A 24407-nucleotide genomic window follows, 5' to 3' on the forward strand; every position below is an offset into this window, starting at 1 on the left:
ATATTTTAATGAGCATTTACTAAGTGGCAGGGATACAACAGTGTATCGACCCTAAGACGTTCTCCAGTAAATTATTTATGTTGGGGAAACACTGAAAACAACCTAACCGTCAAAATTACATATGAAAATTACACTATAGCCATAAGCTGGAATTACACGTAGCCATTAAAAATCATGTTCCAGATCAGACTTATTAGCACTGAAAATAATTAAAATATGCTTATGATGGAAAAGAGCAGGCAATAAAAAATATGTAGAGAATGATGTCATTTTTTTACTAACAATGTATGTATAGTTTAAGTTTTTATGTAAACATTTTTGTATTTATCCCCATAGTCTATCTATATCTGAGTAAAACCACCCCCTCTCTGGGTAGAGACTAGGGAAGAAGACAGCCCTTGTCTAGGAACTTAATCAGATCCTAAAGTGAAACCACAAAGCATCTGCTAAATCCTTGGACGTGTAAATACAGGCCTGGAAGCAGCTCTGGGGTAGCGTAGTCTTGCTTTGCATAAGAAAAATGGTAGACATTTGAGGGTGTTCTGAGTGGGCAGAGAAAGGATGGCAGACGTAGGTTCCATCTGCCTCTGTTTGCTTTCAGTAAAGCCACCATGCAAGGGTGACTTGACTTCATATTGTATGCGTGTGTATATGTGAATCAAGAAAAATGGCTGAGTTCCATATTTAGGCTAATGTCCATCTGTCACTGAAGACAGAGTTACAAGTGCAAAGGATAAGAACTCAATGAAGACAGGAAATTGGGGAACCTATTGAATGAATGATCCCCACTGAGCATCATAAGTGCCAAGAGCTGCCAGGGGAGATGCGATGACCCACGTTTCTCATGGTGAAATAAATAAGCCAGGAGAAAATAAATACAAAGTGAATGTGCTGGACACCAAGTTGGGTCAAGCAGAGGTAGGGATTTGACTTATTACAAAGGGGAGAGGAAATGCTGATGGGTATAATAGGGTGCCCAGCTGAGCCAAGACAAGGCTGGTGAGCAAGGAAAACATAGTCCTTCCTGCAGTCCGTGTGCAAAGGCACTAGGGTATTGCTCAAATTCCAGCAGAGAAAGCAGACAGAGCCACAGGATAACAGCAGTAATGTGATAAGCTCACTCCCTCCACGGGGCCTTTGCCCATGCTGGTCCCTGCACAGGAATGCTTCTACATCATCAGTCTCCTTTACTACGTTCAGGCCTCAACACTAACGTCAGCCCTTAGAGAGGTTTCCCCTGATCCTGAGATTTAAAGCAGCACTCACTACATCATCACCCGTTGTCATTCTTTCACAGTGTAGTCACTCCCTGAATTACCTTGCTCACTTGTCTATTGTCTCTCTCTTTCCATAGGCGTATAAGCTCTGTTAGAGCAGGCATCTTCACTGTCCTCTTCATTAGAGATTTTTTAAACAAATGAATAAGCAGAAAGAATGACTCTTCTGGCTTAAGGCTAGGTAAATAAATAACATGTCTCAAACATGTCCAGCACAGCAGATCCTTAATAAACGGTAGCTTTATAATGACTATTATTTATAGATGTCATGAAATGTCAGAAGCCCTGACTTCAAGGCTTCCAACCCTTCTTAAGAGCAGGGCCCAGAGCCCAGGGCGGTAGAGGCTGAGCAGGCAACACAGGTGGAGGGGCTGAGGAAAGCCCTGGGATGGTGGCTGCTGCTTGCCTAGGGGAGGAGCTGAGGGGTCCAGCGAGCGGGCAGCTCAGGAGGGTGTGGAGCGGGGGAACCATCAGGGTGGGGCTCCCGGGGAGTCCACAGGAAGCTGAGAGTCGCGTTGTGGGGGCTGAGCTTAGGAAGGAGAAACTCCTAATCTGAATCTTGTTTTAGTCATAAATTGATGTTGGCAAAGACGAGTTCCCTTCGATTTCAAAATTCCAGAGCACCTCTACTGAGCATCTACGACATCCACTATGTTCAAAGCACTTGCTGCCCCCAGAGGAGGAGAGCGCTGAGCCGGCTGTGGCTCACACCCTTCAGGACACGTTGTTTCGGAGGAGACAGAGGTGGGACACAGCTAACTCTATGGTGTAATAACCCTCTACTAGGGATACCAGTGGAGGTGGGGATGGCCTTACAAAGGATGCCTCGTAAGAGACAGCAGGGCTGGCAAAGAGGGCGAAGGGGACCCTTTGGAAGGGGATCAAAACCATGTTGCTGACTGAACACACAAAACGCAAAGAAAATATGTTTTTTGGTGGTTGTGTGTGGGGTATTTTTTTTTTCACTGCTCTTATGTCAACAAGTTCAGGGTCACCTTTAACTGGCAATAATATGGTGGGAAAAGATAATTTCACTATGATACGCTGCATATCTGAGGTCGGCATAGCTATCGATAATTGTTTATTATCTTTTCAGAAACAAAATAAGCTGAAATTCAAGAACTGGGCCTGAATGACTATATCTGTGTGGCTCCCAAAGCTGAACCCCCTCCACCCAGTGAGCTTGGCTGGTCACGTGGTGCCCTTTAGTCTTGGTACAGTGGGGGAAAAACACCAGAAGGGCTTGCTGTCTCTCAGCCCCACTGACTGCACTCCGGATTTTTTTTTCTGCTTTTGCAAAAAACAATCAAATAAAAATGCTATCTTCCCATGATCAGAAAATATCTTCCATTAAGACTCTTTCTAGGACCTTAAATTTAAACTTTTGAAATTCTTTATTATCTGCTGCCCTTGTCACCAGCCTTTTTGAAATGGAGAATTTACCTTTAAGGAAAAATTTGCACTTTATTATAAGAATGGTAAGAGTCAAGCCTTCAGTTAACTCTCAAAAGAAACCCCACATGTTTGCCTTGTAATATACATGTAGCCGCAAGTATATTCCAAGAAAAAGAAGGCTTGAGATGCACTGACATATGGATTGTACACCTTTAAAGATGTCCCTGTTAGTAGGATTCTGAGTGTCATATGCTAAAGCTAATTGAAAGCGAGTTACAAAAAAAAGAAAACAAATGAAACAACATGGGTAAACTTTTACAGAATAAAAACATATCAAGCATAAAGAAGTCATCAAGCACTTACCACGTGTTCAGAACCACTCTGCATTTACCCAAGTATAGTACAGGCCATCTCTGGCGCTGCACAGAAGGTGTGCCCAAGTTCATTAGTAGGTTGTTTCTAAAAACAAAAAACAAAAGAAAAACAGAAACATTTCAGAACAGATTTCTTGTAGGCATACATCTTTGTTTCCTATATTATGTGTTAAATAGACTTTTGTGGGCTGGCTTAGCGCGTAGGCCAGCATATTGTTTATATGGGAAGTATTACCCACGTTTCAGTGTATAGCTCAGTGGCTGGGACTCACCACCCGGCTCCCTTCCCCAAGCCCTGGAAAGAACCCAGGACTGCGGTGGGAGGGGCCAGATCACTGCTTTGGTTTCTGGGGTCTCTTCCTCTGAACTTGGCTCCTTGGGTGCTCAGCCACTCTGTCAGTTCTTAAGGAGAGAGCTGGCCCCCTTTGAGTTTGGGCCCACATGTGATTTCAGCTTTGCGACTCAGCTTCTCCTGTTGCAGGTTGAGTTGGGCCTTCTGGGCTCTTCTCTTGGACCCACATCCTCTCCATTGGCCCTCAGAAGTCCCAGAGCTCCACAGGCTGGTCCTGATAGGGATCAGAGATGATGCCAGCCCTTCAGGAGAGAGGAAAACCTCAGCTGGGTCAGTGGTCTGGGCAGGAGGTTTGCCAGGGTTCCTCAGGATAAGTAAGATAGATGAGGTCTGAGACCTCTGTGCTCAGCTTCCCACATCCAAGCAGGGAACCCAGCACTCATCCCTTCAGATGACAGGGAGATTCATGCACCAACCTGAGAACGAGAGGAGGGTCCCACCAAGGGACCTAGATGCCGCAGCTGTACCAACTATCATCAAAGACCTCTTAGTCAGCACCCAACACCCACTTTGAGGACAAGTTCAGAGGCAATTCCAAGAGTGGAACATCAAGTCACTCCTGGGTTCAGTGGGCATTCTCCACTTTTTCTGCTTTTGCAGGGCCAGGATGAGGATGTGTTGAAGGATTCTAGGCAGACTTTGTCTTGTTGGAGTCACGTGTTCTCCAACTGCCCTGCCATAAATGAGACTGGACCAATCGGAGGCAGAGATTTCCTTTGACTGGTTTCCAAAGTAGAGTCTGATCAGAGAACTCCAGAGTGGTTTCAGAGATGTAGGGGGAGGCATACAGGATACATAGAAAATTGAAAATCTCATTTAGTTTCACAAAGGGGATACAAAGTCCTGATACAGACTCAGGATACCAGTTTCTAAGTGTAGGAGTTTATAAATGAAATTGTTTTCAGCACTCCCAAAGAAAGGTAGAAAGGTAAACAAGAATTGTCTAAGTAGGAACCAGGGAAAACTGAGAAAGAAAGGCTGGTCCTGTTCAGGGTGGAAGAGGAGGATGGTGAGGAGCTCAAATTCAGTGCTATATTCAGGAGTAATTCAGAACAAGCTCAAATCCAGTCCTGGCAGGTACCAAATCCAAGAGAGCCAAGCAGGTAGGGAGTGGCAAGTCTGGGCAATATTTAAGCTACTGTGGCCAATCAGAAATCTTGACTAGATCAAGGAGGCACTGACACATCAGAAAAGATTCTACGAGGATTTATTAGAAGCTTATCCTAACCCTAGGGTTAAAAGCTGATATCTGCATGTTTTGATGTAGATCTTTCTTTAGAAACACTAAAAAATAAATAAATAAATAAATCTGGTATTAACCTGACAAAAGGACAGACTCACCTGTTGGCTGGGTTGAAGTAGGCTTGATCCAGGCTCAAGGTCTGTTAGTCAGGCTAGCCACACACAGGAAGGTCGGATGAAAGCCACCACACAACACTATCACTAGTATCTAGGTCTGTATCTATCAGTGCAAGTATGAGTCATAGCTTAGCCATGAATTCTTTATAGAGCATCTCTTTCATAGTAAGAATTAAGTATATTAGTCATGGCAAAGGACAGAAACTAAACTCCAAACACTAAGGTGGAGAAAGAAATCCATGGGGTAGATAACTAAAAAGTGCATGGGTAAAACTTCAGGAATGGCTGGATCCAGGGACTCAAATGATATAATCCAGGATATGTCCTTCTTCATCTCCTGCTTTGCTCTGTGTTACTTTCAGTAGTTAGTTTATCATAAGCTTAAATAGTTCAGTCCACGTGGTGATAAGACGAGTGTTAGTACCTCCAGACTTACTTCTTACCTTTATTACTTCCTCTTCTAGTGGAATCAGAGTCCCCAATAAATTCCAGAATCCAGTTTTTATTTCCTCGTTTGATCTTAGATTCATTCCTGAACCAGTCACTGTGTCCAGAGGATTCTCTTACTCTGACTGGCCACACACATCACATCAGACAATCTCTAGCCATTCACATGGATTAAGTAGTAGGAGAGAAGTGGTTCTCCAGGGAAAACTGGCATACTATTATCAGAAGAAGAGCCCTGGATGGAGGATAGGCAAAACCGAAAGATTTTCTCTGCAGTGAGTGATTAACATTCTATCAAACAGAGTCTCTCTGGCCTTGTTTTGGGCAGAGCTGCACCTGCAGGTGGCTAGTGGTTATTAATGCTTGGGTATGTTAAAATAGACAAGGGCTACAAAGTTGTGGTGTGGTAAATAAAATGTAACAGCAGGTCTTATATCTGTTTAATATTAAGAGTTTTCACCAAGTGCTTTTCTCAAATATTATGTAATTAAATATTATTTAATTCAATGAGCTATATAAAAGGAAAAATTTATTATCTTCTCCATTACAAGGACGGCAAAATTGAGGCTCTGATGGCTTAAACAGAAGGCCCTCTTAGTAACAGGTAATCTGGGTTGTTGACAGACTTGCAGCAAAAATCCAGCCTCCATATCCATTAATTTTACTCCATTACAATTGCATCTGGGGAAAATATATTTCCAAATGTTGCAGGAGGTTTTGACTCTCTCCATGTGAGCTGATAGGGACTGTCATCTAATAAGACAGTATCCTTGAAAGAATAGTTCAAGGATAACCTCACTGATCAAGATAACCACGTGGATGTGTGTATGTATGACGTTAAGTCTGTTTAAAAGCTGCTTAGAGTGGGGAGGGAAATAGTTCAGTGGTAAAGTGCATGCTTAGCATGCACAAGGTCCTGGGTTCAATCCCTAGTACCGCTATTAAAAAAAAAAAAAACAACTTAAATTAAAAAAAAATAAAATCTGATTTAAAAAATAATGGGAGTATTTTACTAGCTCTTAACTGTTAATACTTTTTATGTCTGTGTGCATTTATCAGTTACACAGGAGAATACTTATTTGGTAAAACACGGATCACTCTCTCACGAAATTGAGAGAAAAAAACTGAGCACTTATAAAAAGTAGCTTTGAGGGGAATGGGAATTTTAAAGTCACCTAATTAATTTTTTATGCAAATAACCAAAATAGCAGATGATATGTTTATACCGGTAACGGGATGTCAGGCAAAAATACAACTTGTGCATATTTAAAACACGCTGGTTTCTGTGGTTTATTAAGGTGGCTATATCACCATGCTCGTGTATCTGTAGGTGAGTGTTCCAAACACTTCCCACAACTGAAGAAAAGTTTCAGAGATTTGTAGTTAATCCATCAAGTAGAGGGCTTCTTGAAAGAGCCTAGCCTGTACCAAATCGGCATCTATGCCAAGAACAGAGACAAGTTCACAAGCGGTTCTATCTCCAGATGCATTCCTAGTTCCCTACCAGGAAGGGGCAATGAGCACACTGCTTAGGAAGGAGTTCACACTTCTATTGTCAACTCCAATAGTGCATTTACTTGAACTAAGTTCTCCTGCTTTTATCATAGTCCTGAGTGTTTAACATTGCATATAAAATTCTACAACTACACAGAAATGTCTGCAACCTACTGTAACCCAGCAGGTACCCAAATTGAATGGCTACTTTTCACACTCAAATACTATTAAAGCTGGAGAATATTATTTAAATTATTGAGTCTTCTTGGCCATGCAACAGCAAGTTGAACCTTCATTAAAGAATATGTTCCTTTTTCTTCTTTGGACGGTGGCCCCTGTCAAACAAGGGGCTTAAGATGTTAGAACTTTCTAGGACAGACCTCCTCATAGGGCTCTTCTACAACTTTCAAGTTAGATTCTTCTTGAGGCAAACTCTTCACTTAGGTACCTTAAAGCACCTCCAGGCCCCCTCTACCCACAATGCTTCTGCTCTGAATTCTGCACTTAGCATGGATATTTTGAGTGGTTGTGCCTTTATAATAATAAACGGTCACCCCTTGGTATCTGTAGGTGGAGCAGGGAGAAGAGGGGAGTTGGTTCCAGAACACCCCCACCCCATGGATACCAAAATCCAAGGACACATAGTACAAACGGCCCTCTGCAGAATCCGGGGATAGGGGGGTCTGCTGTAAATGTCACACTCCTCACTTTGTATAATGACAAGGTTTTCAGCACAGAGAAGATCATTTCTGATTTCCTTTTTGGTGGGGAACATTTCTCTCTAAATCACCATGCTATCCCATTACCTAGAGGAAGCCATGACAACTGGGAAGGCTGAATAGCGGCTCCAGTACCCAGTAGACATAAACAAGTAATACTTCACAACTAAATAGTGCTTTACAGTTTACAGACTCATCTGATTCTCTTGATGACCTATCTCCGTGCTTTGCTCTCATTCTACGTGGAAAGACTTTCTTCCAAAGCGTCTCCTTCAAGGTATTTTCCAAATGCTTCTGCATCCATGAAGCCTTCCCCAATCATGTTTCTTTTACTTGTGTCTAGATCATCCTGCACCCTTATTACGTAGATTGCGTGATACGTTCCACTGTGAACACACTATGTACTGGTCTTCCCTCCTCTACAGATCGGGAAGTTCCAGGAAGGCAGGAAGCATCCTTTTTCCTTCTTTTGTGCCCACAGAATTTGTTGTGGTTTAGGGGACACTAAATATATGCTTAATTGACTTACATTTAATTATCCTCATAATGATGTTGGGAATTAAATGCTGTCCTCTTTTGCAGATAAGGAACCTGAGGATGAGAGAAAAAAATTACTTGTCTTGGGCATACTGGGAGAAGGTGTTTGCTAGATTCCTCATGTAGTCTTTATTACATGGCGTCTCGTTGCAATGAAACTGCTCTGGGGTTTTCAAGTTCCTGGTGGTAATGGGCTTCCAATGGCTCTGATCATATATGCAGAAATTACTAAAGTTAAACTTGAGCACATGTGACCTTTGAAAAATGATTGTTTATGACATTTCTCATAGCAACAAGCATTATCTTTGCACAGTAATATTACCTGGGATATTGTTGGGAACAGTGATCAATTCATAAGTCCACTCAAGAGATGCTTAAACTCTCTTTAAATTTACTGCAAATTTGTAAACACCAAGCTCCTTTTTCTTATTAAGGGAAAATTTACATATAACAAAATGTAGAGATTTTCAGTGTTCAGTTTGATGAGTTTGGGTTCTTGTACATAGTCTTTGTAAATACATAATTTCTTGTAAGTTTAAATCTGTGCATGTATGTGAGAGACTACAGTATGTCTTGGAGACAGAAAAGAAAAGGGACGAGCACAAAGAGATAAACCTGGAAAGACAGCATACAGACAGACGTGTGAAAGGGACCGGAATTGCTCACCAATTCTGACAGGGTAAGTGGTCAAAGAAATGACAAAATAAATGCCAAGCCACCTAAATAGATTTCTCAGAAAAAGAAACTAAGGATTTCTGAGTGATTCAGGGATGTGTGGGCAGAAAGGAAAAGGTTAAGTTTCTGAGATCAAAAGCAAGTTCCTTCCTTTGACAACCTTGTATATACACACAAAGATAAAAACCATTCTCATCAAGGAAAAAGCGAACTATTGACAGCTACAGTCCTGAAAAATAATAGGTCAGGAGGAATCAACCATCAGAATGGCCTCAGGAGCAAGTCTTACATCCTAGAGGCTGAAATAATACCTGCCCAGATTGACAAGGAGATACGGTGAGAGGCATTTGAGACTGAATTTATTGTCTAACATATGGACTTATGGAGTAGAGGGGTTTTTATTTTCTGTACTCTAAGCTCTTCATTTTTTAAACACACAACAACAAATTTTAAGTTTTTAATTCAACTGAACAAGTTAAGAGTAAATCATGTTTCCACATTTCATATCCTAAGTAACCAGATGGAGTTATGAAGATGTCAACGTTAAGGAATATTCCGGGAACACTGGCTACAGATTATATTACAGGATCTGAAAGTGTTTCATGACTCAGGACTTTCTTACCTTACCTGGGATGCGAGTTCCCTGAGTTGGCACAAGGCTTCTTATAACCAACCGAATCCTTTATATCACTCGCAAATTATTCTGAAATAGCCATAAGCATCTTGACAAGACAAACCATTACAAACTCTTAATTCATGACTTATGGAGAAAAGGTATCATCCCATCCAGATCTTAAGTTAGTAACTGTAAGACACACAGAGATGGTGAGTGTGTGAGGGTGCACGTGCACACCTAGGACAGGGCTCGGGACAAATATTCAAGCTGATCTGAATAGGTCAGATCAAGGAGCAAAACTTGTGTGTTTTGATTTTTTTTCTACAAAGCAGGGTTACTAGGGAGCAATAATAACCCTATCGTCACCTCCTGGGATCTCTCAACACACACATCACAGAAGTGATAAGATGAAGAGAGCTGCCACCAAACAGGACAGAGGCAGGGAATGACTTTCAGAACATGGTCTGGCTCTGCCCAAGCAGCAGTGAAACAATTTAGCAGGGCCAAGAAATGCATGAAACTTAGTTACAGCTAGGAGCTGTCTATCTGGTTTACAGATTATCCACCCTCTTTGCCGCCCCACACCATTCTCTGCCTACATTTTCTAAATATAAGCCTTGATCGGTCTCCATTAGTAGATAAGCAGTGAGTAGAAGTCAGCTATTATCTTTAGTTGCCAACCATTACTCCCAGCAAAAGATGGAATGTCATTTGCTTAGCTGTTGGTTTATTGAGTTAATTCGATGCAGGTTTCACTTTTCCAAGCTATTTTTACTTTACTCCTGGCCCCACCCTTTGAGACAACAGATGAGCAAAAACAGATTGTCCAAAGCCTCCTCCTTTTCCATGTCTACAATTGGACTTTCCAGAGGTGGAGGAGAGTGTTGCTGGGGGAAGAGACAGGTCTGCTTGAAGCCGGGGACATCCTAAGGAAGAAGGCATTCCAAGGATGAAGAATTGAAGGAGACGGTAAAGAGGATGGCCGGGGTTCAGGGACTGACTCACACTGAGAAATTAGCCGGTGTGAATGACACTGGCTTTATCTGAAGCCGAAGCCAAGGCCAAGGGACAGGTCAACACCAGGGATGAGAGTGGACTGTTAACAGTTTGGTCATGGTTTCTTTATACACAGTGAACGAGAATCACAGAGCAAGCAGCCCAATTGAAAGAGGAAGCTCCCTGGAGAGGAGCCAGTGGGGAAGTTGTGGGGTGAATGGCTAGGGATGGGTGGTGGGTGGCAGAAGGAATCAAGTCATTGGCTGGGTTTCTGAAGTCAGCCGAGACGGATGCCTCCCCTGTGCCATGGGAGACCTGGCCACGACATGATTGACTTCACACCCCGAGAAGGAGTATTTACAAGGAAGCCTGGCTGGTTTTGAAATATGAGGCCATGGTGTGGCTGACTGTACATCTTTGGGTATTTTTTCTGCAAGGCAATTACGTTAAGTGCTTAACATCAATCCCAAAAGGAAAAATGACGGCACCATGTTTGGGATGGGAAGGCTGAGGAAGGGGGTCTAAACTGTCTCCCTGCCATGAACAAATATGCACACACAGAAAATGAACCCTTCAGATCTCGAGTTCTGACAACAGGGCCAAAGAAACACAGAAAGACCCAAGAGCATGAGGTAATATTAGTCATGTCAACGATTGCATGTTGCAAACGCTGAAGGTGAGTGAAACTTGCCAAGTGTTAATGGAACTGCTGGAAACGGAGAAAACTGGGCACCTGCCTCGAGCCACCTGACCTGGCCCCACCCCATCTGAGCTGTGGCCAAGCGAGCCATCTCTCTCAATTTTCTTCTTTCCTGTTGGGTCAAAATAAAGGTTGCTCCTAAATGTTTTTCAGAACCTGGCCTGACCCCAGAGCCATTGACCGCCATGTGAAGGTGTGCTGGGCATCTGATGCCAGGGGAGGAAATGCCACTTGCAGGTGCAAATGCCCTGAGGCATCATAAGCCCTCATTTCAATCATTCCTCAGGTTGGTGCTGTCCTGTCGCAGAAGGGTCAACATAGAAGGGACAGCCCAGCCACCACAGAAATGGGAGTCCCCAGGACATTTTACAGAACATGCACAAAAGGCTGATGTCATGTGAAGGAAATACACAAACATCCCAAATTGCCAGGGCTGTTAGCCCTGGAAGCAAGAGACACTGCTTAAGCCATAGGAAGCCCTCAATACCTACACTGAACTTGTAAAATTGATTAAATAATTCTGCCCTTCAAGAAACAACAAATAATGGAGACCCAGCATATAGGGAATCACTGGGAAAAAAATCTATACAGAAAAATATATTAATTTCAAAAGGGTCCAAGGAAAGAGCATAGTGACACAGAACAATCCCTTTGTATTTTTCTAACTTGTTGATAGACATTTGCAAATATATAGAAAAGTAGAGAGAATAATAAAATGGAACCTCCCTCCTCCGAACATTCATCACTCAGCTTCAAGCAATATCAAAATATGACCTTCTTACTTTATCTGGTCCTATCCCTTTTTTTCCCTTGGAATACTTTAAAGAAAAATCCCAGATCTTTTGCTATTTAACCCATAAATATCTCAGAATATATTGATAAAGATTCTTTCATTTGCATTTGTTACAGAAATTTCTATCTGAAGTATTGAGAATTTAAAGAGAAAAATTAGGAGAAAAGGGCCTGAGGGAGGCAATAACTGAGAATTTGGGACATTCATTCTGCCTACCTGCTCTACTGTGAGGCCATTCAGTCTTCACTTCCTCAGCTTAAAGTGATTTCTTTTCCCTGAGAACTACCCCAGGACCCATGCATAGACCCCTAGAGGTAGCCTGGGTTGCTTCAAGGTAGAGACTTTGGGCCAAAGTGGGCCAATGAGATTCTCTCTGCTGGGAATTTGAACTTGGAAGCAGAAAGACAGAATCAGGCAAAACTCTAGACTGAAAGAAAAGGTCTCCTTAATTTTTCTGCAGAGAGCCCAGAAGCTGCCCTTCCCAAACCCTGGGAAACTTGGGAAGGTTCGTGGCCTTCCCAAAGCTTGGGATGGACTAATAAGTGCTTAGATTCCATGAAACACCCATAATCTTTCTAATAAATCCTGTTTTTGCACATTAGCTAGCCAGAACCTGACTTTCACTCTTGCGGCCAATAGAACTTTACTAAAACTCTCTCTAGAAGGATCCCACGGCCTAGAGATATCAGCAGCACAAGCACAAAGCTAGTATAATGATGAGAATGCTCTGGAACGAACTTGGAAGTCAAGCTCACTGCTGTCTCCCCAACACCTAGCACAGTGCCCAACACAGAGTTCCTTACCTGTTTGTTGACTAAATGGAATAGTAATCTTCCCAATGGAGAGAAGATTGCAGAATCTGCCCATCACAGAACAAGTCTTAGCGTCTTACTAGAAATGTGGGTTTGGCTCTGACTGCCATTTTCTTTCTGTGCAAGTGAGTCACTTAACCTCTTTGGACCTCAGTTTCCTCATCTGTAAACTGGGGACAGTAAACTCAGCCAATCTTACAAAGAGGCTCAAATGAGGTCATGCTATATGAAAGTGCTTTGTAAACTGTAAATTGTTCACAAATGAAAGCTGTTATTATCTTTTCGAGCTGGGGATTCCATTCTGCCTACCTCACCCTGTTGGCCTGAGAAGCCCTTTAGGGCAAAAGTAAGTGATGAACTGTCTCCTGCATAATTTTTTTTTTCCTGTTCCCATTCTAGGCACTTCTTTTAAGCTTGGTTCTACTTTGAGGACTCTGTTTTCTCCATTAAACTATGAGAAGCCTAAGAACTCAAAAGATTCTGTCTTTTTTCTAAAACCTATTGCTTCTTCATTCATCTCATTAGGTACTTGACTTTTGACCACGGTGACTGATCCAAATGTCCCTCCAACAATCAACTGTATAAGGGCTGTGGCTGGATCCATTTCTATCCCCCTCCTTGGGAGGCTCACTCACTCATCCAACTGGGTAGAGGTCTCTGTGGAATGTCAAGGAGACAGAGGAGCAAGGGAAATAAGTATCTGTCAACCTCAAGGCTTCCAGACTCAGCTCTCCCGACTGGGAGGCCACGAGATTGGCAAGAAGCAGATGGGCTGTCCCAGTGCCTGAGTCATGAAACAGCATGAACTTTCCCATTACCTGAACAGCCCAACACTTAGAGAACATTGCTGCATTGTTCTGTGCCCTCAGGTTCCCAGTGGCAGCCAACCCTGGGCCGTGCCAGCAAGCACAAGGCAGTGGTGATTCGTCTGCATGTACGGTCGTTCATCTAATTGAGTCCACTGGGACATCGTCTCATAAGGTTACTACTACCCAAGGAAGCAGGAGTGGGGCTGTGGGGGAAGGGGATTACATCATCATTATTATTGTTATTCACTTATCAGATGATTATTAATTACACTTCAATTAAAGGCTTGCACTCTTTACAAGCATGAGCTCATCAGCCCTCACAATGCCCAAAGGAGGTCAAGAACCAGGAGAGGACTGATTTGCTCATGAATGCAGCTGAATTGAGTTTCAGAGAGTTTGTGATCTTTTTTTTTCTCTCAGTCTAGCTACTGCCCACCTCTCTTTGGGGACCCCCAATTTCTCTGATGTATTGTAGACAGACATGCAGCCCACCCTGCCACTGGACACTATAAAAATGTCAAGGATTGAATTTTCCTTTCCCAACCTTTGTGTGGGTATTTAAAAAAAAAAAAAAGCAAAAGAAGAGATGATTCATAACCAGGAGCTTCAGTGCAGCCCAATTGTCCCCAGGATAAAAGCGCCCAAGGAGGTAACTTCACAGTCGAACCATGAATTTCGATGGAAGCCCATGCAATTCTTGGTTGGCTTCTGGCAGAGAAAGTGGGTGGGGCCGGGTTTTGGTAACCTGGTAGTCGTTCTATCACCAGAGGTCAAAGAACCGAGGTGCAGCGCAGAGAGACAGTAAATGGCGGGCGGGAGTCAGAGCTGTTCAGAAGGGGCTGAGCCACAGACAGATGCTCTGTGGAGGCCAGGCAGCCACAGTCTTGTCACTTATGCAGGATGCAGGCCCCGCCCCCCCGGAACAGCATACCTGGGGCCCGCACCTCTCCATCCTAAGACGATCTAAAGCCATGGAATACTGTCAGCACCCAGCCAAACCGGGAGCCAGAGGAAAGGTTTCCTTTTAACCTCAGAATCAAATAGAAAAACTGCAGGGTGGGGTTGTTTGTTTGTTTTTCTCGGGGAGGGGGGTTGTTTTTCTTTTCTTTTCTTTTCTTTTCTTTTCTTTTCTTTTCTTTTCTTTTCTCTTTTCTTTTCTTTTCTTTTCTTTTCTTTTCTTTTCTTTTCTTTTCTTTTCTTTTCTTGAAGGGGATGGAGTGGAGGGTGGAGCGGAATCTCTTAGCAGGCAGGGGTAAGTACCAAACTGCTTAGTGGGCAGATGCCCCAACTCTGCAGCTGCCACCCCCAACCTGGCAACAGAGTTAATAAGACCTGAAGGAAATGGAAACGAGAGATGTAGAGACCTGAGGCCAAAAGTGCCTTATCGTGAAAGAGATCAGCATTTTAGTTAAAGGAAAGGTTTACCGATTAAAAGGCCCATGAAAGAAACAAAGAAATAACACCTCCCCCGCCCCCCCAGCTAGCTGTCCTGGTTGGGTTGGGGGGTGGAGGTGGGCGTGGGGGGAGTTCTAGGGCTCTGTCTACAAAGGGTATGGGCTTTGCAGAGCATTCTGAGTAAAAGGAGTAAGGGCTTTACCATCCCATCCCCCATCGTTCCTTCCCCTTACCCAATGAGGCTTGTAGTGATCTAATCTGAAAGAGATAAGGCCCAATTTCCTCAGCTCTGGAGCTGATAAACACCCAGGCAACGACTGGCTCTGTTCACAGGACGATAATTAAAGCTCTCAGGAATCCAGCCAATACGGTGGTCAAAAGGACAAGGACAAACTCGTATTTCTCAGTGCCACTCTGGGCAGCTGTGAGCACCTGTCCTCTTGTTAGAATTTGACCCAGTGAAATTAGCATTACTATCATCCATGCCTTGGTGGATTCAGTTAGACCATATCAGCCCATGAGCAGTCTAGCTAGTATCTAACTGGCCGATCATAAGCACCAAACATGCCACTAATTTCGTGCTTCTTAGGGAGGCAAGATTCAGCAAAAATCAACACTGACACATTTTCTTACTGGTCATGGAAGGGTCAAAAATTCTAGAAATATATAATCCCACATTAAGGTGTGGTATCTTCTTTATTGAAAAAAAAATACATACGGTAAGTGTCTGACTTTGTTGCAGTTTATTGGTTCTACAGAGCAAGTTCTGTTCTTTGGAGTATTTGGAAATGGTGTAGTAATGTGTGCATGTTTTGAGATGTGCGGTCAAAGCAAAAGGAAAGAATATGTATGTCCATGTTCTCAGCCCCCAGAAATTTCTCAAAGGTATAACCCCACGAGAAGTTGGGGAAAATGGGGCAGAGATGGGGGACATCCCATGGGAAAGTCAGCATGCCTTCACATGTTCCCCTGAGACAGACGTGCCAACAGGATAGGGACAGTTCTCCATTTGAATCAGAGCTGATCCTGGTTGGGACCGAAAATGTGGCTGTGGGCACCTGCTGGTTCTTTCTCTTCCGCATAAGGAGGACATATTGTGAATGCCTTACTCAGATTAAGAGAAAGAGGCTGTGCTAAGATCTCAATGCTTCTCACTTGTTTTCTTTTCTTAAGCCCTGGAACCTACCTTTTTAAATGAAATTTTTCTTAGTGCTTAATTCTATAAAACAGATCAATGATATTTTACTAATATAAATTTATTTGGAACATTTCTATTTTTAACATGTACTTATCAATCACTAAGAACAGCAAGATAATGCTGATGAAAAGAAATATCTGAAGTGAGGTGTTACGCTTTGCTTCGTATCAGTCTCTGCATCCAAATGATTTCAGTTGTCTCTGGTTTGAAAACTGTTGTATTTCCAAGTAACTAGAAAATGTGAATTCACACAGAGAAGTAGATACAAATGGAAACTCTGTTTTTTTTAACAGCTCTTTTCCGAGTATACCCTTCAAATGAACTAATCCGAAAACTTGGGCAAGAAGTTGAAGAGATTTCAGTTTCAAAATTTAATCACAACAATAGTTAACAATGGTTTGCCTTTCTCCTCACAATATAAAAGTCAGCAGCAAACACCCTAACCTTCAAGTCAGTGCTAAAATATCTCTCGTAAAAGATGGTGCTTTGCCATGTAGTGACGCAGGCGCCGAAGCTCTGGGCCTTAGCCTTGTTCCATTAATTGAGTCTGTAGTAATGGCGCACAACTAGTACTTGAGCAGGACAGCACTGGCCTAGTTAAAAAACAAAACAAAACACTATCAACTCTTCAAATCAGTGACACATTTACAAGAATTTCATGTAAATTTACAAAAAAAGGTAGAAGTTCCTACTGAAGAATTAATTTGATAGTCCAAATGAATGCATCGATGGTCCTGAATGTATGGAAATCTGGTATATAAACATAGAAATGAATACTGTTCATTATAGTATTTTAAATGATTAAAACATAAATTTGAATCAGACTTGCAGAACTCCTAAAGAGCCTTCCAAGAAGTCAGTGTGTTCATTATGGGGTAGAGTTTGGATTCTGGATGGGAAGAGAGATGTGAATGGTAAGGGAGAGAAAGTGTCAGATTCTAAAAGACTTTCTGTACCGTGTTAAAGAGTCTGAACTAGATTCTGAGACTCGTGGACAAGGGAGTGACATAATCAGGTCTGCATTTTGGAGAAATCACACTGGCTGCAGTGTGGAAAATGGACTTGGGTGGAGGTGAAGGGGAGGGCAAGGAGAGAGAGAACAGACCAGGGAGGAGGGACTGTGGTCATCCAGGTGAGGGTTGATGGTGGCCAGAAAGAAAGTCATAGCACTGTGGCAGGAAAGAACAGGGGTGTAAATGTAAGAGTTATTCAGAGGGCGAGGGTATAGCTCAGTGGTAAAGCTGAGCAGGCAGGAGGTCCCGGATTCAATCCCAAGTACCTCTATTGAAAAAACAAAATTAAAAACCTAATTACTTCACCCACCAAAAAAAAAAAAAAGTTATTCAGAAGGCAGAGTTGACAGGACCCAGTGACCCAGTCATTGATTAAATGGAGACTGCAGGATTGTGGGACAGAGGAGAAAGAAAGACACTAAATCCTCTGCCCTGGGCAGTGCAATGAATGAGGTTTCCACCATCGGGCTGGGAAATTCAGGAGGAAGAAGGTGGGGTGGGTGCAGAGAAAAGAAATGCTGAGTTCAGACACACTGAGTTTGATTTGTTTTGCTGTGGGTTTGTATGGGTGTTTTCTTTTTGTGGAGGGAGTTAATTAGGTTTATTTACTTATTTGTTTGTTTTTTAATGGAAGTACTGGGGATTGAACCCAGGACCTGTTGCATGCTAAGCACACACTCTACCACTGAGCTATACCCTCCCCCTAGACATGTTGAGTTTGAGATTCAAGTCAATAAGTCATCACTGAGTCCCTGCAAAAAACGATGTTAAGCAGAGTCCCACACACAAAGACATAGCAGGAGATCTATGCTTCAAGGAGCTTAAAACAAATATAAACAAATAATCTGATTATAAGGCAGAGGTGGCAGGCAATGCTTTAAGGAATGCGCGTATTTGTGGGAAATTAAGAGACAGTTCAGAGGCCTTAAAAGATGAACATAATTTGGTTTTCAGCCAGGAGAGAGAAAGACATCCGGGGAGGGGTAAAAACATGCGCCAGAGATGGAAGCAAAAAAAAAAAAAAAAAAGCATGTGACATTTTGGGGGGAACTAGAATAATTCAGTTTGATGGGGCAGCAGGAAAGGCAGACCAGGGCAGATCACCAGGGAGAGCCTCGACTGTCATGCTTTATTGTGGGATCTGTTCTATACAAGTGGGGAGCAGAGAAAGGCTTGAACAGGGAACAGCATGACGTCATGCACCCAAACCCCCTGAGGCATGGTTTGCTTCCTTCACTTCTAAGTCCCAGGACTCTGACTGCAGGGGCTGCTGGGAAAGTAATGTCATCTGTTCTCCCATCAATCTCCCCAGGTAAATGTCACTGTTAGTACAAAGGGAAATACCAGTGGTCACTGAGAAACCACTGCATCGGGGCCATGTGGGTGAAGTCATTCTGTCTGAGTCACTAACGCTGCTCTTTAACTTATTTTAGGATCTTTGGTTTGTGGTGTGGGGGAGGATTAATTGGCAGAAATTACAGAAGTAGCTATTACTCCATCTTGATTTGGGGAGCTTGAGCAGAGATTTCAGAAACTCTTATTTTACTTTTCGGTTTGTACCTCATTCATGTATTAAAAAAAAAATCCTGATGTAATGAGGTGAAGCTCACTTCCTGTGTCAGGAGTCCCAGGAATGCCTGAAGTGGTTTTGTCATCAGAATATAAAAATCGAACTGTCCTCCCAGTATAAAGCAGACTATGGTTTGATAAATACTGTGAATGTAGAACATGGAAAGAGAAAAGAAAAAATAAGAAATTCAGGGCAGGCAACTCTTAATACCATCGCAGTTCTAACCACTGCCAATGGAAAAACCATGAGAAATAAGTCCAAAAAGGCCAAGATTTTCCAAATCAAAGAAGTTTCTACAGGCTTCTCATTTTGTTTATTTTCTGTCTGGCTACATCAGACTATGACATACTTCATAGGTATATCTATGTTAGTTTTACATACAAATACATCTGCACACACTGATTGTCAGGAAAGTAACAAGAAAACCACTTGTAGTGTTCTATTTAGAAACTGTTCATTTAAAGGTACCTTAAAATTTTCAGATGGTAAGAAGTCCTATCCCATTTGAGATCTCTCCTAAAACATCTGGAAGCTTACATGGATTACTAAAACAATCCTAAGTTGGTAGTCCTAACCAAATGTATATATATTGGAGAAGGAAAGTGAGAAGAAAATTGGAAAGAGGTGTCATCAGAGACAGCCAATTAGAAATTACCACTGTCAGGAGGTTTGGCACAGAGAAGAGATGACCAGATGATCTCTTTCAAGCTAAGCCAAGCAGGATGGAACAGTAGACTAGTTTTTCCTATAAGAAGTTACAGGGGGAGTAAATATCAACACACCAAAAGTAAGTAGGAACATTCAGAAGATCAATAAATTCACTTTCTCCAACAAGTTCCAAATCATGAGTCAAAGTTTTTAACTTGATGTGAAGGGGTCAGAAGCTTTAACTGCCTTAGAGTTCCAAAGAGCTAGAGACAAAGATCAATGTTTTATGTCCCAAGACTTTTTGACTCAAATACAAGACTTAGGTAAGCTACCCAGGTGAGTCAGAAGTTATCTGATTTAACCAACCCTCATCCTCTATTTCTGAACCCCTTCCATTATTACCAATATGATGTGTTTCATCTAAGCTTTTTTTCTAATTTGCTTACAAAATATACATTTGCATAAATATGAATATATAGATGTGTTATACTTTGTTAAATGTTATTATATTGTATATATTTTTCTATAATTTGATTTTTTTTAACTTGTCAAATGTCTTAAGGATTTTTCCTTACTGGCGTGTAGAGATTAACTTCATTTTTTTTTTTCTTGTATGATTTTTTTTCTCTTTTTAACTTTTTTGGAAAAACTGTAGATTCACAAGAAATTATAATTAAAAAAAAAAGTTCAGGGAGAATCTAGTGCACCCTTCACCCAGCCTCCCCTAATGGTCACATCTTAAGTTGCATTTCATTCATTTTATGTATACTCATTTGTGTGTTTGTAGATAGTTCTACGCAATTTTATCACATGTATATAATAAATTCTTCATGTAAGTAGATTTTACTTTTAAGACTTTGGATTCTTGTTCAAGTATACTCCTGGCAGTAATTTTTTGTGTAGATTCCCGAAGAAAGGGTTTTCAAAGTGGTTTTTTTTAATGGTCTTAGAAATTTATCTTATTAAAAAGTATTGGTTAGGGTGATTATCAAGACTGAAGATTTAGGATCTTAATCACATATTGTCCTTCTTAGATACACTCTTGTTCTTCAGTTGTTTATTCTATAAGTGTGGATACATAGAAAAAGAAGTAGATGGTTGGCTGGTTAGATAGATCTGAGTAGTCTTCCCCACTAGACTAAAACCCCCTGGGAGAATGGGCTATAGTCTCAGAAGTTTCTGTTAAACTCACCGTGTCCCTGCATGCCCTTAGCATGTGCCCAGTAAATGCCTGTTGGTTGGTTAGGCTGGTTGATTATCTGTTTATCGCTCTCTACCAGAATGCCCACTGGCTAAGCCAAGCTGCATGTCTCCATGTAGACATCTGCTCCCGGAAAACTCAAAACAAATCAAACAATTGCTAATACTACTCTGAATGTAACAAGCCATAGCAAAATATTCTTGTAAACATTATAAAAGCACCTAGATCTGTATAGCATGAGGAACTATGTTTGATACCTTGTAATAACCTTTAATGAAAAAGAATATGAAAACCAATATATGGAATATATGTATGCATATGCATGACTGGGACATTGTGCTGTACACCAGAAACTGACACATTGACTGTACTTCAATTTAAAAAAAAAAAGAGAAGAAAAGCACCTAGCTGCTACAGTGGTAAGTTTTATAGAGGCAGCTAAGAAGATAGGTAGCTAGATCGTTAGTTCCAAGTTCCATCCAAGACAGTGGCAGTGTCCTACAGGACTCCTGGCAAATGTGTCCTGAAGATGAATGAAGCAAAAGATCGGAAAATAACCCACTGCTTGTTCATTATCCTGGGATCCTCCTGGGATGCAAATGGCGAGGTTTAAGCAAGGCCACATCCGTCTTACCTTTGTTCTTTTTCAGGACATTATTATTGGACTACATTTTTTAATTTCATTGAGGTGAAGTCAGCCAGAAAAAGAAACCAGAATATTAGCTATCCAATTGATTGTCATTTTAAAGGACATTGCAATGATTATTTCTCACCAAGACCGAAAAAAAAAAAAAAAAACTCATAAATAGATAAGAACAATGTGGCAAAGAGAAGTTAAGCCTTTCTTTACCAAGCTTATCCTTCCTTTAACAAGGATCTCATATCCTACTACCTTCTTGAAAGCTCTGACCAAAATCAGTTTCTTGTGGAATATAGCCAAGGATGCGGAAGTCGCCATCAAAAATACCTGTGTGAGTCAAGTCCTACCTCTACCACTGATATTTCTATAACCCTGGACAAGTAATGGCACCTCTCTGAACCTCAGTTTCCTAATCCATAATAATGAATAATAAGAATCAGTTCTTTGCTTTGAGAAATAAAAGTAAAGTACTTAGCACAAGCTCTGACACACAGTAAGCATTCAATACATGTTAGACATTTATTAGTAGTAGTATTTTATACCATAATTTTTCAGCCTGTTTAAAGTATATTATAAACTGGAAACTCTCTATACGAAGGATTGCAAACAGTGATCTGTCAAATTGTATTATTTGTCAAATTGTGTTTGGCCAATATCAGGTTTTTAACATCGCCTGGCATTTATTCCTTATTTGGTTCCCACTCCCTGTTTTTACTGCTTGTTGCTTCACACATTTGCAGTGCTTGCCTGGTCCTCAAAGGCATCTGAGTTTGTGATGACTAATCTAAACTTTTGATCTTGTATCCTAAGAGTTCAAAAGAAGAGAAAGAAAGATTGGTAAGTAAGTCAGACAGAGAAAGACAAATATCGTATGATATCACTTAAATGTGGAGATGAATAAATAATACACCTGAACTTATTAGCAAAACAGAAATAGACACATAGACATAGAAAATAAACTTATGGTTACCAAAGGGGAAACAGGGTGGAGAGATAAAGTAGGAGTTTGGGATTAACAGTAGTATATATAAAATAGGTAAACAACAAGGACCTACTATATAGCACAAGGAACTATATTCAATATCTTGCAATAACCTGTAATGGAAAAGAATCTGAAAATACATATGTGTATAGCTGAATCACTTGGCTATACACCTGAAACTAACACAACATTGTAAAACAACTATACTTCAACAAAAACAAAAGAAAGAAAGAAGGAAAGAAAGAAAGAGAAAGAAAGAAAAAAAGAAAGCGAACAGGGGAGAGAGTGGTCAGAAGATGGTAAAAATTTGCTTCACTGTTCAGTGCCCCAGACTTAAGAATTTCTGACTGTTCTACTCATTAAGAACTTAACCATAGACTGACTAATATTACTATCTAGTTATTTGTGTTTTTCATCTTCCAAAGAAACCTGCAATCTTCTTGCAGACAAGAATTATGTCACATACATTTTTAGAAAACTTCTCAGAAAACCTAGTTCAGTTCCTTCCCATAGTAACATTGCAGTAAACACATTTTCAAATAACACTACGCTGCATTCATTGAGCACTTATGATACGCCGGTATAATACATGCTAAATGCTTTGCTGCATTTATCCCATTTAATCTTTATATCAACCAAATGAGGCAGGCACTATTATTAGACCTATCTGTTAGATGTGGAAACTGAAAGTTACAAAGGTTATGAAACTTGCCTAAAATCACACAGCTGGTAAAAGGCAAAACCAACACTGAAACCCTGGTCTGTCTGATCCCAGAGACTCTGCTTTTTACCACTTTTGTATATTGTTGCCAAATTAAAAAAAAAAAACAGTAAACATTTCTTGATTAATTAGATGCTGAATAGCTGGACATGAATGAACCCTTTAAGCTCACTTGTAATATCTAGGTCACTTGGCAATAACTAGATATTTACTATTGTGGATGTTGGAATCTGAGATTTATTCAGTCAGCAGAAAATTTTGCTAGGCATGTGCCCCCAAGGACAGATGAATGAGACAATGCCACTGAAACAAATAATTACAAAACAATGCAAGAGGGCTTTAATGACTGTTTGGAATAACGCTAAAGGAAATTCAGGAGACAAACTTATTTCAAAATAGTTCACCGTATATAGTCAGCATCTTTAGAATTCCTGCTATGTGCCCAGCTTTGTGCTAAGCAATTTACAGATGTTTTCTTTGTTTAACTCTCATAACTACCTCATGAAGAAGGTTTCATTATCCATATTTGCAAATATGTAAACCGAAGCCTGAAGTTGGAAAGTGGTTTGGCCAAGGTCAACAGCTAATAAGTGGTGCAGCAGGGATTCAGGCTCAGGTCTGCAAGAAGCCCAGGTCCATATTTATTCCAGCTTCCCATACTTTTATTAACGAGGTTTTCTTCTGGTTCTCGGCACTGTCAAAAAGCACCAAGGAGAGCAGGGTGTGTAATGGGAGGTTGAGATCTGTCTCTTTAAGGTAATTCCAGCCAGCTCCGTGAACCAGCAGGGTCATGTGGCTGAGTCATTGTCTGACTTGGGGAATAGATTATTTCGATATTTTGCTTCTCACTTTTTTTTTTTCCTCAGCTAGGGTTTGTAATCCCTATTGTTCGTTAGGCTGACACCAGTGTTTGTGCTTGCTGATCTTGTTTAACAGTTTCTTGTCTGGTCCGCTTGTCTCTTTACATTTAATATAAGCATGTGCCTTTCTTTCAGTTTCCGTATTTTTTCCCTACCCTCTTATCACATCAGACAAGACAGGCTTGAAAGTTTGTTGTTTGATTTGCCATTCTCCTGATGAGGGTTTTAGATCAAAGCCAAAGCATGATCAGTAACATTTATAACATATTTTAGGGGGCAAAAATTGAGCAAATGTGGACCCCCTGGAGATGTCTTGAGACTGCTCTCCAGCAGGAAAAATTCTGTAGCCTGGTGTGTATGCCCTTCATATCTAACTGGGGGAATGACCAAGGACCATGTCACCAAAGGAGAGAGAGAGGGTTGTCGCTGATGGAGGCTATTTTGGCAACATGGAACCAATGCTTTATAACCCTACCTTTGGACCCAGTGGTTTCATTTCAAGGAATCTATTCTAAAGAATTGTGGATAGTGATTTACATATCGTTAATAGCAAAAAAGTGAACAACTTAATGGAAATCTTGACAATGGCTTGACAATGGAAATTGTGTCTGTGAATTATGATACATCTATATGATGGACTACTTCACTGAGAACTTCATGTCATAGAAAAGTATTTAATGATATAGAAAAATGTTTACCATATATTTTAATCTTTATTATCATAAAATGTTTCAAGCATGTACTATGTAGCAAGACTATTATAACAAAGCTACCATCCGGCTTCAACAATTATCCACTCATGGACAATCTTTTTTCAACTAATC

The sequence above is a fragment of the Camelus ferus genome, chromosome 14 (assembly GCF_009834535.1).
Source record: "Camelus ferus isolate YT-003-E chromosome 14, BCGSAC_Cfer_1.0, whole genome shotgun sequence".
NCBI classification, from domain to species: Eukaryota; Metazoa; Chordata; class Mammalia; order Artiodactyla; family Camelidae; genus Camelus; species Camelus ferus.